Source organism: Engystomops pustulosus, chromosome 4 (assembly GCF_040894005.1).
Source record: "Engystomops pustulosus chromosome 4, aEngPut4.maternal, whole genome shotgun sequence".
Taxonomy (NCBI): domain Eukaryota; kingdom Metazoa; phylum Chordata; class Amphibia; order Anura; family Leptodactylidae; genus Engystomops; species Engystomops pustulosus.
In genome coordinates this window covers 163,298,906-163,315,936 of record NC_092414.1, presented here as the reverse complement: position 1 = coordinate 163,315,936, position 17,031 = coordinate 163,298,906, and the positions used below count along the sequence as shown (strand labels likewise).

The window sequence follows — 17,031 nt, the reverse complement described above, 5'->3', positions numbered from 1 at the left end:
GGGAACTCCAGAGTCGTCACTAGGCTCCGCCCCCTGCGCGAGTGGCGCGAAGCACCGTGGAGGAGGAGCTGGAGCGTGTGCGGCCAGGAACGAAGAGGGTTAATCGGCCATCTTGGATTTCGGCGCAGGCCGCGCCTTAAGCCTGCCAGCAGCGTGCGCCTCATCCGGAGTTCCGGCGCATGTGTCCTGCGACTGGAGGAGAACACCGCTGAGCATCACCGAGCCCCTGCTGCCTGCCGGACATCGGGAACGGAGTCCTTCATGCACCGGAGCTGTCCTGTCACCTCGGCTGATCCTGAGTGAGTACCGCTGGGGAAGTTAAAGGGGGGTAGAGATTGTTTCCGATGCTAGGTTATTGGCTCACCTCCCAGGGAATAGTGACTGTGTCTTAAAGTGCCCACGTCCCATTCTAGCCATCGCCCATAGCAACGGACATTGTGTAACCCTACAGACTTCCCTCAGCTAGGCCAGTCATGTCCGCCCAGGACAAAAATACGGGACTGGAGCAGGTCCCGTCCCCTGGTCCCTCCTCAGGGTACCGGAGCTTGTTAAGCCCTCCAGAGAGTCCTTTCACCCCTGCTACAGTCAGGGTCCCTGGGACCCCCACCATGATGCCTCTGACTATGCCATACTATCCAGGGGCCCCCTGGTTACCCCACTACGAGGGAGAATCACACACTCTCCCTGAATTCAGGGACAAGTTGTTAGCCACCTTCGCCCTGTACCCGTTCACAGAGGAACAGAAAGTGGGCATCCTAACCGGGCAGTTGAAAGGACCCGCTCTCCGAGAAGTCAAGTCTTGGCCCCAAGAACAGTGTCAGAATGTGGTCCAAATTCTTGATAGGCTGCGCAACACCTTTGACAAGTGTACTGCCTCAGAGTTGAAGCAGCAATTCTTCGGGAAAAGACAGAAGCCCCAAGAGTCCCTCCGAGACTTTGCCCTCTCCCTACAGGAGACATGGAAGGCCATAACCCGTCTTGATCCCAAAGACGCTAAAACCTCTGATCAAATCCTGAGGGAACAATTCATTAATGGACTTGTTGATAGAAATCAAAGGTGTCAACTAAAGATCATCTCTTCTCAACATGCCCAGGCCTCCTTTCTTGAGTTTAAGGAAATTGCCATTGACATATTAGGGGACCGACCGCCTACTGGACCGCAGAAAGAGCCTAAATCCGTGGAAATGGAGGACTCTGCTCTAGCTTGCCATCCATTACAGTCGACATCACCTACTCCTGCGGCTACGGAAGTTGCTGGCTTAGCAGGACAGATCCCTAATCTGGCGGACACCCTGCATAAAATACTCGATCGGTTGACCCAGTTGGAAGTGACTGTCTCCGCTATGAGGAAGAAACCTTCAGAGAACTCTGTACGGTCAACTACCCCTCGTGACTCCCCGGCCAAACAGCGCCCAAGAGAAGCGAAGTCGTTAAGCACCTGGAGTCAGAAGGAACCCCGCCAGCGGTGCAGCTACTGCCATAAATATGGGCATGAAGAGGATGGATGTCGTCAGTTAAACGACAAACCCTTGGAGCTAAGGGACGACCTCCAAGGGAAGGACCTGTAAGTCCCCGAGATGCCAACTGAATGCCCAGGTTCGTGGGGACTCGCCCCATGGTTCATGTAACCATCAACGGAGTTACCCTACCAGCCTTAATTGATACCGGCTCTCAAGTGACCACCCTCCGGAGTGCTGCCTTCGAGAAATTCTGAGGAGGAGCATCCTTAGTCCAGTCTCCCAAGGCTTACTTGAACATTATTGCTACGAACGGAAAACCCGTACCCATCCGTGGCTACTGGGAGCCCACGCTAACCATTGGAGACACTGAGTTAACCAGACAGGGCGTAGTGGTGACACGAGTGCCCGAAAACGGTAACTTCTCCCTGGTACTGGGTACCAATGTCCTCCGCAACTGCTACCCTGAAGTGCTGAAGGCTCTCCACGACTCCCTGCCAACAGTGCCCAACGGTTCCCGGAAGGTAATTCAGGAGACTATGCAGGTTCTAGCGGCGCAACAGAAGTTTGCTGGCCCTAATGGTGAAATCTGCAGAGCCCGGATCAAGGATCCCCAACCTGTCCGCCTTCAACCTGGGACTGAGACGTTAGTATGGTGTCGAGCCTGCATGGGCGTCCAAGGTCAAGACTACCAGGCGATAGTAGAACCTCTACCAGCTGATGAAGACCTGCCCATTCTAGCCGCCCGGAGCCTTGTCACTGTATCCCGAGGACAAGTACCCATTCGACTACTAAATGTGGGAGACTCCCCAGTGGATCTGAGAAAGTACCAGGCCGTAGCCACTCTCTTCAGCGTCCATCCTGAAGACTTGGTGGAAACCTCTCTGTCTGCCTCCCAACAGTTGGAACTGAAGCAAAGTGCTGAAGGTGAGCCTGCCGAGCAATCCTGGTGGCTTGAGCTCAATATTGGAGACGATGATTTTACTCCTGCAGACCAAGTACAAGGTGTCCTGGATGTCGTTATGAAGCACCACCAGGCCTTCAGCAAACACTCACTGGAATTTGGGCAGACTACCCTGATCCAACATACCATCCCTACTGGCTCTCATCCTCCTATCAAGGAACGATACCGGCCCATACCTCCAGCCCGCTACCAAGAGGTGAAAAAGCTGGTACAAGAGATGAAGACAGCCAACATTATCCGGGAGAGTCACAGCCCATGGGCTGCCCTGCTGGTCCTTGTGAAAAAGAAGGATGGAACCCTTCGATTCTGTGTTGACTATAGGAAGATCAACAATATCACCCACAAGGATGCCTATCCTCTGCCTCGAATCTGGGAATCCCTCGCAGCCCTAGGGTCAGCTGCCTACTTCTCTACCCTGGACCTGACCAGTGGCTACTGGCAAGTGGCCATGGCGCCGGAAGACAGAGAGAAGACGGCTTTCACCACCCCAATGGGCCTGTTCGAGTTCAACAACATGCCGTTCGGGCTATGCAACGCCCCAGGCACATTTCAACGGCTGATGGAGAGATGTTTGGGTCATCAAAACTTCGAGACCGTCCTGCTATACTTGGACGACATCATCATCTACTCCAAGACTTATGAAGACCACCTCCACCATCTGGCTGAAGTCTTCCAAATCCTGACCCAACATGGGTTGAAGGTCAAGCCATCCAAGTGCCACCTGCTACAACCTAGCGTCAAGTACCTGGGACATGTGGTGAGTGCTCATGGAATTGAGCCGGATCCAGAGAAGATTACAGCTGTCCATGACTGGCCTACCCCATCAACCATACGGGACATCAAAAGCTTCCTGGGATTTGCCAGTTATTACAGGCGTTTCATCCCGAAGTTTGCCCAGCTGGCGGCTCCCCTGCAAGAACTAAGGGGCCAACGTTCCCGAGTATCCATTGAGTGGACAGCCGAACGAGAAGCTGCCTTCCAGATGCTCAAGCAACGGTTGACTGAGCCTCCGGTGTTGGGATATCCAGACTACAGTCTGCCTTTCACCCTATACACTGATGCCAGCAAGCAAGGCCTAGGGGCTGTACTATCCCAGCTCCAAAACGGAACTGAAAGGGTCATAGCCTATGCCAGCCGTTCCTTCCGAGAACCGGAGCAAAACGACCAGAACTACAGTTCCTTCAAGTTGGAGTTTCTGGCGTTAGTCTGGGCTGTGACCGAAAAGTTCAAGGACTAACTGGCTGCATCCTTCTTCACTGTCTTCACAGACAATAATCCCTTGGCGCATCTGAACACCGCTCGTCTTGGAGCACTGGAACAACGGTGGGCCTCCAGACTTGCCCACTTCAACTTTACCATCAAGTACCGGGCTGGTAAGACCAATGACAATACCGACACTCTGTCCCGTCTCCCTGACCAGTGGGAGGGACCCTCCACGGATGCTCAGTGGGAAGATGTCGAGATGCCAGCGTTCTATGCACGGTTTGTGCGTCAAGATGCCCAGAGAGTTTACTCCTTACCGTCAGAGGCAGCGCCAGCTACTCCTCAAGAAGAGTCAGAGCCCCCTGTGGAAAAGGACCTCTGGATAAGTCTTCAGGCTGATAGCCGCGCCATAGGAGAAGTAATGGACTATCTCTCAAGTGGGCGAGTGCCTGAAAGAATCCGCCGCAGAAGAGCTGATGGAGAACTGTCTCAATTGTGGCGCCAGAGAAAGACTCTGAACATGCACCAGGGTCTGCTAAAGAGAAGAACTCTGGACCCTATCACTTATGACCGGCTGTACCAGATTGTGATTCCCAGGAGGGACGCCAAGATAGTACTGGATATGTACCATGACCAGTCCGGACACTTTGGCGCTCAGAAGACTGAAGCCACCCTCCGAAGGCGCTTCTACTGGGTCAACATGAAGCCCGACATCGAAGCCTGGTGTCGGGAATGCCCAGCCTGCGCCATCGCTTGAGGAGAGCGACACAATCAAAGGGCCCCTCTACATCCCATTGTGAGCCAACGGCCCTTAGAGATCCTGGCATTGGATCATGTGAAGTTGGAGCCCAGCAGATCCGGTCACAGTTATGCTCTCACGATCATCGACCACTATACTAAATTTGTGGTTGCAGTACCTGTCAGAGATCTATCTGCAAGGACCACCGCAGCGGCCCTGTGGAAGAGCTTCATCCTCCCCTATGGCTGTCCGGACCAGATCCTTACGGACCAAGGAACAGCATTTGAGTCCCAAGTCTTCCAGGAGCTGTGCACTCTATATGGCTGCAAAAAGCTGAGGACCACAGCCTATCATCCCCAAGGCAACGGGCTTTGCGAAAAGATGAATCAGACTCTAATCAACATGCCGAGGACTCTGACCCCTGCAAAAAGGGCTGACTGGCCAAAACTGTTGCCCGAATTAGTGTACCTGTACAACAATACCACTCATTGCTCCACAGGATACACCCCGTATTATCTGATCGGGAGACACGGCCATCTCCCTGCTGATATGACCTGGGACATGGAGTCCCCTGATTCTCAGTCTTTACTCCCCCAGAATGACTGGGTTCATGAACACCAGAGGCGCCTGGCGGATGCCAGAGAAGTTGTGGATCTGCGGTTGGAAGAGGCCCGAGAGAAACAAAAAAGGGACTTCGATCGTAATGCCTGTGCTGAGCCTCTTGCCCCAGGAGATCGAGTGTGGCTGCGCAACAACCATCCCACCAGTAAGCTAGATGGGCGTTGGGAGCGTGAGCCATACCTAGTTTTGGACAGTCTCTCCCCTGAAGTCTACAAGATTTCAAGAGGAGACCATCCACTACTCCGGGTACATAGGAATCGGCTGAAGAGATGTCTTCGTCCTTTTGCCCCTATGTCCACACCTCTCACCTCGACCCCCAACTTACAGACCTCCTTGTGTTCACCTACCCCCAGTTTCTTAGAACTTGTGACTGTGCCTCAACTCTGTTTTGTTGTTTCCACTCCAGTAAGAGGTACCCCAGTGAGACCATCATCCCCACCGCAGTCTCCAATACTGCTGCGTGTGGAGGATGATCCGGCTCTAGTGTCTGCAACCCCTGAAGCATCAGAGGCAGCTGAGACTCCGACTCCAGCGCCTGACTCAGAGGAGGACGATGAGGAGGTTGTTATCTTCTCCCTGCCGGAACTTCGGAGGTCTCAAAGGGAGACAAAAGGTAAAGCTCCTGCGTACCTGCAGGAGTATCAACTGGTGTCGCACAGAAGGAGGAGGCAGGTACGCTTTTCTGACACCGAAGTACTTACCACCGAAGAAGATACTGAGTAACCCCTGATGGGCTGAAAGCCTTACCAGGTACTCTGCTTATTGTACATATTGTAAATATTATTACTGCTATCCCATTTGGGCTGAGCGCCCGCTATTCCACAAGAGCCAGAGACTTTCCTGGGACTCTCACCCCTATTTATTTATTTCAGTCAAGAGACATACCTTGAACTGCCCACTGTCATGTGCTATGATAGCACCCCTACAAAGGACTCTGTCCCTCTACACATAGAGGAGACCCTTTGCATCTTTATTGCACTTTTCCCACTTCAAGGGCTGTACCCAGAAGATGGACTTTGCTATTAAAGACCTTCTGAGAGACTTTTGCCAACCTCAAGGAAAAGTTGCTACTTTATTTATTTTTATATTGCACTTAATGCCTTCCTTTTAGGTACGGACATTCTACATGCACTTTTATGCCTTTCCTTTTCAGGTAAAGAGACATTCTATGCTGCTACCCTGAGTAGCCTAACTATCTGTAACGTTTGTAATGTTATAAGATGTGTACCCATTGGGCTCCTAAGCCAATGTGAGTTTATCAAAATGTTTGCACACTGTCAATTTATGCCAGTAGTTTGCACTAACCTTTTATAGGCTTTTCAGATTGTAGTGTGGCTGTGTCGGACCGTCTAATCTGTAAACCTTGACCGCTATCTTATGCCTCAAACCAAAGCTTTGCAAGTGGGGGTAGTCCGTAAACTGCGGGTCCTTAGGGGACCGGGGGTGTTAAAGATATAGCACCTGGATGCCACTCACACAAGGGTAAGAATGTCAGTCGGCAGGTACGTGTACATTGTACAATGTTTTATTGTGTCACATATGCCAATGTAATGCATATATACACTATATATTTGTCGCCAGGGAAGAAGTGTTTATATAACAAATATACAGGCCCCGATGCAAGGAGTGGATTACAGTACATGACACCACACCTTTCCTACTGTACAGTTTGGTTTAATGGCGTCAGCAACCAACTGTCACACATGTCCTTGTCTTAGTCCGACACCAACCCAGGTGCCTGTCTCCAGGACCATGGGCGGTTTGTCCCTACAGATCATGTAGCCTGCACTTCACAGAAGTGCCCCAATCTACCTCTGCGCCCCAATCAGTCTGTAGTTGAGCCGAGGGCGGCTCTTTCAATTGCCCCGGGGGTATGCAACACCCTCGCCGATGCAAGGCAGAGCTGTGTTTGCAAATATGTCCCACCATGTAGCTTGCAGCCTGTGTAGGGTCTGATTAGCCTCACAGCATGTCACTACATAACACTAGATAACACAGATGAACTCTGCAGTGGTAGATCCTGGCTGGTAAGGCAGGAGTTAATTGCTTTATGTGATGTAAAATGTGTCATCCAATCACATGTATTATCCTAATGTATTGTAAGCTGGGATGTAATTGGAGGAGTAACCACCACATGACCAAGAGCTGAGAAAAAGTGACGGTTGGAGATTTCCAACAGTCAGTTCAGTCAGAGAAGTGAGTCTGACAGGATTCAGTCAGAAAGACTAGCCAGTCAGAACAAGCAGTGAGTTAGACAGAGAGAGAGGAAAGGGGTATCATCCTACCTTCAAGGGTGATATCTGAAGCACTCCAGGACAAGCTGAAGCTTCCTATTAGGACACAGCTACCTCCCAGCCTGCCCTCTGCATCCAGGCTGGCGATCTACCTCCTGTGGCTCCCTCCAAGTACATCTCAGCAATCCACTACTCTGTTAAAGGCACGTTGCTGCGGTTCCTGTCGGTTCCAATAAAGAACTGTAAGTTGTTTTTGTTCAACCTCTGCCTCCGTCTGGTCCCTGCTACTACAACTACCATCATCACAGGCACCCTGTCCACCACACAGAGACTTATACTCTAGACACCAAAGGGTTGCCCCAGGGAGATCCGCTATAGCAGCCTCTCCCTCATCATTTCTTGCCAACACCACCCTGCTGGAGACCTGCCAGGCTGTAGGACAGCCCTCCGGTTCCCCCATACCAAGCACCGTGACACTAGCGTGCCTAGGCCGCAACCGCCAGCCACTCAGGTACTGCGGGCCCCGGCTGACTCCAGGCCTCAAGAAAAGGCTAGGCCCCGGTGGGGGATGTTGCAAAAGCATGAATCCATCCTGCCTTGTATCAACGGTTCAGGCTGGTGGTGGTGGTGTCATGGTGTGAGGAATATTTTCTTGGCACTCTTTGGGCCCCTTGGTACCAATTGAGCATCGTTGCAATGCCACAGCCTACCTGAGTATTGTTGCTGACCATGTCCATCCCTTTATGACCACAATGTACCCAACATCTGATGGCTACTTTCAGCAGGATAATGTGCCATGTCATAAAGCTGGAATCATCTCAGACTGCTTTCTTGAACATGACAATGAGTTCACTGTACTCAAATGGCCTCCACAGTCACCAGATCTCAATCCAATAGAGCATCTTTGGGATGTGGTGGAACGGGAGATTCGCATCATGGATGTGCAGCCGACAAATCTGGAATGCTTCCAGCACCTTGTTGAATCTATGCCACGAAGAATTGAGGCAGTTCTGAAGTCAAAAGGGGGTCCAACCCGTTACTAGCATGGTGTACCTAATAAAGTGGCTGGTGAGTGTATATATTAAAAGAAGAGGAGACACCAGGAACTTGCAATCCTTATGTTGACCTTAAAAAGCAAAGAAAATTGTGAGGTGGAGTACAGCGAGAAGTCTGTGTGCAAACGATGTCAGAACTGTGCCCTGTGTGTTTATCTTACTCTAGATCGCTACAACATGTTCACTAGAATACAAATACCTCCTAACCCGTTCAACGACTCAAGTGGCAGGTAAAAGAAGTTTTTCAAATTTATCAAGAATAGGTTGAGGAGCACTCTTAGTGCTGAGCATTTAGAAGCATTTCTCCTTATAGTTCATCACCTACAATCAACATACCCCCCGCACTGGCCCGCTCCCAGCCGGGGCGTGTACAATCAAAAAGTGTAGTTCTATAAATGGAGGCATTTCTTAGTCTACCCCAGGTACCTCAGTTTACGTAAAGATTAAATTACTTCTTGTCATCAATAGCCCCTCTTCTGGCCAAAGAGTGTCAGAACCGTTCAGTGTGAATTGTGTCTCAGGGGTTTTGACACGCCCGATTGCGGTGGTGCAGCAAGTTCTGACAGTAATGTGCAATGTGAATTGTGCCTTTGGAGTCTGGACACACCCGATGACTTTGGTCCAGCAGTTAATGAGTTACCTGGTCTTTGCTGGACTGATGCAGGTGATTTCAGCTCCAATCAGCACTAGTCCTATCAGCTTCTTGTCTGTCTCTCCAGCTTTACTTATAAGGCAGCTAGTGGCTCAATTGCGTGCTGGCTATTGTCTTGTTCTTACCTGGATATCCCAGCTCCCCATATTTCCCTGTGACCTCTTTGTACCTTCTGTTATCGTTGCCGAACCTCTGCCTGACTTTTGACTACCGTTTTTTGCCCACTGAATTTGTACTGCGATTCTTCTGGTTTTGATTCTGGCTTGTCGACTACCCCTTATTGTGTTGTCTGTCTTGTCCTGTTACGTGTGTCACTTACATAGTATAGGGACCGCCACCGAGGTTGTCCGCAGTTGCTAGAGCTGTCTTGAGGCAAGTAGGTAGGGACAGTGGGGGGGGTTCAGCCTTAGGGCTCACTGTCTGGTTGTCTTGCCCTCCTACACTGACAGAATAGCCAGCCCAATATACTGTCGCTGTCATGGACAGCAGAACTGCGTTGACAAATATTGTGGAACAGATGCAGCAAATCAACACCATGGTGCAGGAACTAGCTGTTCGGCTTCATGAGCAGGAGACGGCCCCACGTCAGTTTACCATGGCTTCCCCAGCACCACCTGAGCCACCTGTACAACTCCCAGATAAGTTCAGTGGGGATAGAAAGAGATTCTGTGCATTTCGGGAGGGGTGTAAATTGTTTTTTAGATTGCGCCCCCGCTCTTCTGGGGATGAGGTCCAGAAGGTGGGCATAGTTATGTCTCTACTCCAGGGGTCACCACAGGAATGGGCTTTCTCGTTACCTCCTAGTTCTCCTGAGTTGCAGACGGTGGATGGGTTTTTTCAGGCCCTAGGGCTACTGTATGATGACCCGGATAGTGCAGCTAATGCTGAACGTCACTTGACAGGTCTGAGGCAGGGTAGACGTCCTGTGGAGGAATATTGCTCGGAGTTTAGGCAGTGGAGTGGTCCCTCCACTTGGAATGACTCGGCACTCCGATTTCAGTTTCGTGTCGGACTGAATGATCGGTTGAAGGATCTGTTGGTAGCTTATCCCACTCCTAGTTCCCTTGAGGATAGCATGACATTAGCTATCCGAGTTGACAGACGCTTGAGAGACAGGCTAAAGGAGAGAGGTACATCAGACGCTTTTAGACCTTCACCTATTCGTGTTACCAACCCTAGTCCTTCCCCTTCTGCTATATCCCCATCAGAGGAACCTATGCAAGTGGATTCTACTGATGCCAAGACCAGACGTGCATATCGTGTGTTGAACAACTTATGTTTCTACTGTGGGAAAGCAGGACATCGAGTCCGGCAATGTCCATCCCTTCCTGGACCACCGCCGGAAAACTTCTACGCCTGAGTGACTATCGAGGGGGTCACTCAGGCGAACAGGTAACCTTCACCAATAAGAATAAGTTATTATTGCCTATTTCATTGTCTTTGGGAGGGAGAAACATCTCTGGTTATGCTCAGATTGACTCGGGGTCTTCTGCTAATTTTGTTAACCCTATGTTCTTTTCCGGTCTAGAGGTGTGTCCCCTTCTGCTCCAATCTCCTGTTAATGTCACAGGAGCAGACTCAGCCCCCTTTGCTCAGGGGGATATACGTTACATCACTCCCTGCCTTGAGGTTAAGGTGGGGGCAGTTCATGTGGAACGTATGAAGTTTTTGTGTCTGCATAACCTGTCGTCTGATGTGATCTTAGGTTTGCCTTGGTTGGAGAAGCACAATCCTGTTTTTGATTGGGCAAACCGGGAACTGGTAAAATGGGGTACTGAATGTGACTCCCATTGTGAGGTGGTTTCTTTTGCTGAGTGCTCTTCCATGGAAGAGGGTATTCCGAGTTTTTTGTCCGATTATGCGGATGTATTTGATGAAAAAGCTGTGGACGGATTGCCGCCACACAGACCATACGACTGTACCATTGAATTAATTCCCGGTGCCAAGTTTCCTCGAGGTCGTATTTTTAACTTGTCTTGTCCAGAAAGGGAGGCTATGCGGGAGTACATTAAGGAAAGTCTCCAGAAGGGTCACATTCGCCCATCTTCCTCCCCATTGGGAGCAGGGTTCTTTTTTGTGGGAAAGAAGGATGGGGGATTACGACCCTGTATAGATTATCGACAACTTAACAGAATCACTGTTAAGAATCAACACCCTCTACCCCTGATTCCTGACTTATTTAACCAAATTGTGGGGGCCAAATGGTTTTCCAAGATAGACTTGCGAGGGGCTTACAATTTGATTAGAATCAGAGAGGGTGATGAATGGAAGACCGCTTTCAATACACCAGAGGGTCATTTTGAATATCTAGTGATGCCTTTCGGTTTATGCAATGCCCCGGCGGTCTTTCAACATTTTGTGAATGATATATTTCGTCAGCATCTAGGTCGTTTTCTTGTGGTCTACTTAGATGACATTTTGATTTTTTCTCCCGACTGGGCTTCACACATAAAACATGTTCGGGTAGTGATGGAACTGCTTAGACAAAACAGTCTGTTTGCTAAGTTGTCTAAATGTCAGTTTGGTATCCAGGAGGTCTCTTTTTTGGGTTACTACGTCACCCCTAATTCCTTCCGTATGGATCCCCTTAAGGTGGTGGCCATCGAAAAGTGGGAACGTCCCAATAATTTGAAGGCCTTACAAAGATTTCTGGGGTTCGCTAATTATTATAGGAAATTTATTAAGGGGTTTTCTGTTATAGCCAAACCACTTACTGATCTCACCAGGAAGGGGGCAGATCTTGTCAACTGGTCTCATGAGGCTATCCGAGCATTTGACAAGCTCCGTAAGTGTTTTTCAGAGGCCCCAGTACTGACTCAACCTAATTTTGAACGTCCATTTATTGTGGAGGTGGACGCATCAGAGGTAGGGGTAGGAGCGGTGTTGTCCCAAGGATCAGACACTCTCACTAACCTGCGACCTATTGCGTTCTTCTCAAAGAAGTTCTCTCAAGCTGAATGTAACTATGATATCGGTAATAGGGAACTATTGGCCATCAAGTTGGCATTTGATGAATGGAGGCATTTCCTTGAAGGTGCCAAACATAAGGTGGTGGTACTCACTGATCATAAGAATCTGGTTTACCTAGACAATGCTAAACGTCTCTCGCCACGTCAAGCCCGATGGGCTTTGTTTTTTACCAGATTCGATTTTGAAGTCACTTACCGACCTGGTTCCCGTAATATCAAGGCTGACGCCTTGTCTCGTAGCTTTGATTTAGAAAGTTCCCCCAGAACTCAATCTGATACTGTTTTAAGACCCGGGGTAGTAGTGTCTATTTTGCAACCTGACTTGGTGACCCTGATTGCAGAATCTCAGGGTCAAGCACCTCATAACACTCCAGACTCTTTGTTGTATGTACCGCCTAACCTTCGACTCCGAGTTCTTGAAGAGATTCATAGTTCTGTTTTGTCTGGTCATCCAGGTGTGGCAGGTACTAAGTATCTGCTCTCACGCCATTACTGGTGGCCATCTTGGGCTCGAGATGTCAAGGCTTTTGTCGAAGCTTGTGAGGTTTGTGCTAGGTCCAAGGTCCCTCGTAGGCCACCCGAGGGTCTGTTACATCCTCTACCGGTCCCTACGAGACCTTGGACGCATCTTTCTATGGATTTTATTACCGACTTGCCACTATCTAAGGGTAAGACAGTCATTTGGGTAGTGGTGGATAGATTTTCTAAGATGTGTCATCTCATTCCACTACGTAAACTGCCTAACGCTCGCACACTCGCCACACTTTTTATTAATCATATTCTACGTCTTCATGGGGTGCCTGAGAATGTTGTTTCCGACAGGGGTGTCCAGTTTGTGGCTAGGTTTTGGAGAGAGTTCTGTGGCAAATTAGGTATCTCTCTGTCCTTCTCGTCTGCATTCCATCCTCAGACAAATGGACAGACAGAGAGGACCAATCAATCGTTAGAGCAATTTCTAAGATGTTTTGTGGCTGATACTCAGAATAAGTGGAAAGACTTCATTTCTCTAGCAGAGTTTGCTATAAACAATCATGAACAACGTGCTATTAAGATGTCACCATTCTTCTGTAATTATGGTTTTAACCCCAGGTACTCGTCTGTTCATTCTGCAGAATCTATTAATCCCTCAGCCGAGGCCATTTTCTCTAAACTGTGCACAGTTTGGGCCCAAGCTCATCAGAACTTGGTAAAAGCCCAAGAGTCTTATCAAAGACATGCTAATAAAAGACGTATATCTGGCCAGCAATATGTACTAGGTGAGAAGGTCTGGCTTTCAGCTAAAAATCTGAAACTTAGGGTGCAGTCAGGGAAACTGGCACCCAAATATATTGGACCTTATACCATTGTGGAAATCATTAATCCGGTAACCTTTAGGTTGAAACTACCCAATGCTCTTCGTATCCATCCTGTGTTTCATAAGTCTCTTCTTAAAAGATATGTGCCACCGGTGTTGCCTTCACCTCCTCCGGCTCCACTCATCGTCCAGGGGGAATTGGAGTATGAGGTGGAGAAAATTTTGAATTCCCGCTGGGTACAGGACTCCTTACAGTATCTGGTCCACTGGAGGGGTTTCGGACCGGAGGAGCGCACGTGGGTCTCTGCTAAGGACATGCATGCGCCCCGTCTGGTCCGGCGGTACCATTTACATAATCCTTCTAAGCCTGGTCCAATGATTAAGGGTCCTGAGGCCCCTCATAAGAGGGGGGGTACTGTCAGAACCGTTCAGTGTGAATTGTGTCTCAGGGGTTTTGACACGCCCGATTGCGGTGGTGCAGCAAGTTCTGACAGTAATGTGCAATGTGAATTGTGCCTTTGGAGTCTGGACACACCCGATGACTTTGGTCCAGCAGTTAATGAGTTACCTGGTCTTTGCTGGACTGATGCAGGTGATTTCAGCTCCAATCAGCACTAGTCCTATCAGCTTCTTGTCTGTCTCTCCAGCTTTACTTATAAGGCAGCTAGTGGCTCAATTGCGTGCTGGCTATTGTCTTGTTCTTACCTGGATATCCCAGCTCCCCATATTTCCCTGTGACCTCTTTGTACCTTCTGTTATCGTTGCCGAACCTCTGCCTGACTTTTGACTACCGTTTTTTGCCCACTGAATTTGTACTGCGATTCTTCTGGTTTTGATTCTGGCTTGTCGACTACCCCTTATTGTGTTGTCTGTCTTGTCCTGTTACGTGTGTCACTTACATAGTATAGGGACCGCCACCGAGGTTGTCCGCAGTTGCTAGAGCTGTCTTGAGGCAAGTAGGTAGGGACAGTGGGGGGGGTTCAGCCTTAGGGCTCACTGTCTGGTTGTCTTGCCCCCCTACACTGACAAAGAGTTTTTACATTAAAACTGGCTTTTTCAAATAAAGAAGAAAAAGTTAGATGAAAGTTTACATTTCTGTATGCAGAGCTGTGTCCCTAATCCCCTGGGAGTGGCCAGTGCAAAGTGGTTCCCCCCACCCTCAGAAACAGCTCTGTCATGCATTTATTTCAAATTTAAAAAACTCCCATGTCCTCCATACCCCCCCCCCACCCCCATCGCACACATTTAAAGTACACAAGACCTTATAGCATTTATTTTATTGAATGCCATATTATGTATATTTTGCTTGAAATTCTTCACATTTAAAGACAATTATTTCAACATAAGCCACGTATATCCTGGAACATAATAAAGGTACATTTTGGTTTCCTTGGTATGGAGCCCTGTATTCCACAACACAGCCTTCTGACAACAGCTATGCTATAAGTCTGAAGGTAATAAAGTATGTCCAGAACAATTTGCCATGATTATAACAGAAACAAATAATGCAGGATTCTTCTTTTCATGTTATTTTTTTCATATCCAGAATTCATTTATGCAAGAAAAACACATAGGGGCTCATTAACTACGGGTCTGCCGTTCGCACTACCGCTTATACTCGAGTATATACAATATATAAATGAGGTATCACCGTAATCGTAGTGATCCATAGAATAAAGATATTGGGGCAGATTCACTTACCCGGTAATGTCGTGATCCCACGGTGCGTTGTCCGACAAGGATTCGGGTCTGCTGCGATTCACTAAGATTGTGCGCCCAAATTCCTGCATCTTCCCTTCGATGCCCTGGTGTGTGCCCATAAAGCAGTTTACCACCACATATACTTTCAAGATTGGGTATCAAACTTTGTGGAGCGTTTTGGTATTTATACATTTTATGAAAAACACATTCATTTAGCCCAAAAAATTTTAATTTCAAAATTGCATCCGATTTTGATGTAACCCCTGTAAAATAATTAAATAGTTAACAAACTTCATAAAAGTTGATTTGCGTAGGTTGAGGGGTGTAGTTCCTATAATGGGGTAATTTATGGAGTTTTACTATTATTTAGACCTCTCAAAGTGATTTGAAAGCTGAGCAGGTCCCTCAAAAGCATGAGTTTGTGTTTTTTTGAAAATGTGAAAAATTGTGCCTAAAGTTCAAAGCCTCATAACATCCTACAAAAATTAGCGGATGCATAAAAAACCATGTCCACATAAGGTAGACATTCTGTGAATAAGTTTCTTTGCTGTTATGTGTGGAAAAAGTAGAACATTTTGAATTTCGTAAAAGATCACCAAATATCTGATTTCTCATAAATAAATGCAAAACAAAATTTTCCAACTAACATGAAGTACAAAGTGTCACAAGAAAACTATTTCAAAAGCACTTGGGTATCTTAAAGCATTCCAGAGTTAAAACCACTTATAGGGACACATTTTAGATTATGGGTCCACGGATTGCATTTCCGTCGGTTTTCCCGACATTTTCGGGATTTGCACCGCTGTGACAGGGATTTAGCAGGGGATTGAGCCGCACACAATCGTTTTTTGATGCAGCTGCACTGGCTTTCATGCGACAGAAATCAGGGGGCGGGCCGTCGGACTGAGTGCGGGATTTAAGATTCAATTTGTGTCGCAAGATTTACATGCACCAGGAAGAAGAAGGTGAACTTTGGCGGACCTGAGCGGGGAAGTGATACATGCAGGATATCGGGCGCACGATCTTAGTGAATCGCAGATGTGCATTCCGGTCAGACAATGCACTTTCGGGGATCGTGCAGGATGGGTAAGTAAAGTTGGCCTTATGTGTCATATTTGAAAAAATGGGCCATGTTTAGTGGCTGAAAAGTGGCTTCGTGGTAAGGAATAAACATCCAGTGAGACTTACAGTCATAGAAAAAGTGAATAGCACTCACCTTTTTATTTATTTATTTTTTTAAGGAATAAGCGACAAAAAAGAGGTGAGTTCCATTCAATTTTTATTTTTATTTCACCTACATAAAAAAAGATGGTTGGCAAAAGAAACTACAAGAAAACAGGTTCCCAGCATAAAAATTCACCCTCCTTCATGGCTGGTATCGAAATGCTTTCTTTCCAGATCCATTGACTTCTATGGAAGTAAGTTGTCCACATAAGTGAAAAAGTAGCGCTTTTTTTCATTGATGTCTGAATAAGGCCATAGGAAGTCATCAGCGAAAATAACTGATAGCACGTGGACGTAAAAAATGCTGATCTAAATAACACATAGGGAAATGTCTTACATAGCCAACGTACAGCAGTTTTTAGATGGAGCTAAGGCAATAGTGCAATTCCCAAAACACTAAAAGCTTTTAAAAAACTTTTTTTTAAAAAGCTGCAACTTCACAAAGAAACAGATAATCCTGTGAAAAGTCCCCTCACTATGCCATATACCACTGAAGAGAGTCCATAAAAAAGAGCTTAAAAAAAATCTCCTGCCTAATGGTGCCATGTAGGGGTCTGTTCACACTGACATCAAGCCACTGTTGTGTGTCTTCACTTTGTGTCGGCAGCCCTCTTTATATCCTAAATAAGGTAAGGTAGATCTATGGAAAGGTAAGTCTAAAGTGCACATCAGATGAATTGTTTTCAATGGGTGTTTTCATAAATCTATTGTCCATGGAAAAATTTTCAAACCTCTCAGATTTTTCAAATCACAGAAGGTAATAGAAGTCTGTGGGGGAGATTTAAATAATCGCAAATTCTTGCAAATTCTACCGCATTGCAAGTTGGACCTGGTGTAGATTTGCCCAGTGCTGCCTGGCAAATTTATCAAGAGGCCTAAGCCTTGATGGATCCAGTGTGACAGGGGTGTGTATGACTG

The 17,031-nt window shown here is 47.8% G+C and overlaps 1 protein-coding gene across 2 annotated transcripts in view; it reads right to left on the bottom strand.

Annotated features, from left to right (window-relative positions):
• LOC140127554 (creatine kinase U-type, mitochondrial-like) overlaps window positions 1-17,031 on the bottom strand; it is a 96,747-nt gene that overhangs the window by 75,332 nt on the left and 4,384 nt on the right. The window contains exon 1 of one of the 2 annotated variants that reach the window (XM_072148389.1): window positions 14,890-15,093. The exons of the other annotated variant lie outside the window; for it this stretch is intronic. The gene's annotated coding sequence lies outside the window, so the exon portion shown is untranslated. Of the gene's footprint in view, window positions 1-14,889; window positions 15,094-17,031 lie in introns of those variants that run through there. 2 annotated transcript variants of the gene reach the window in all.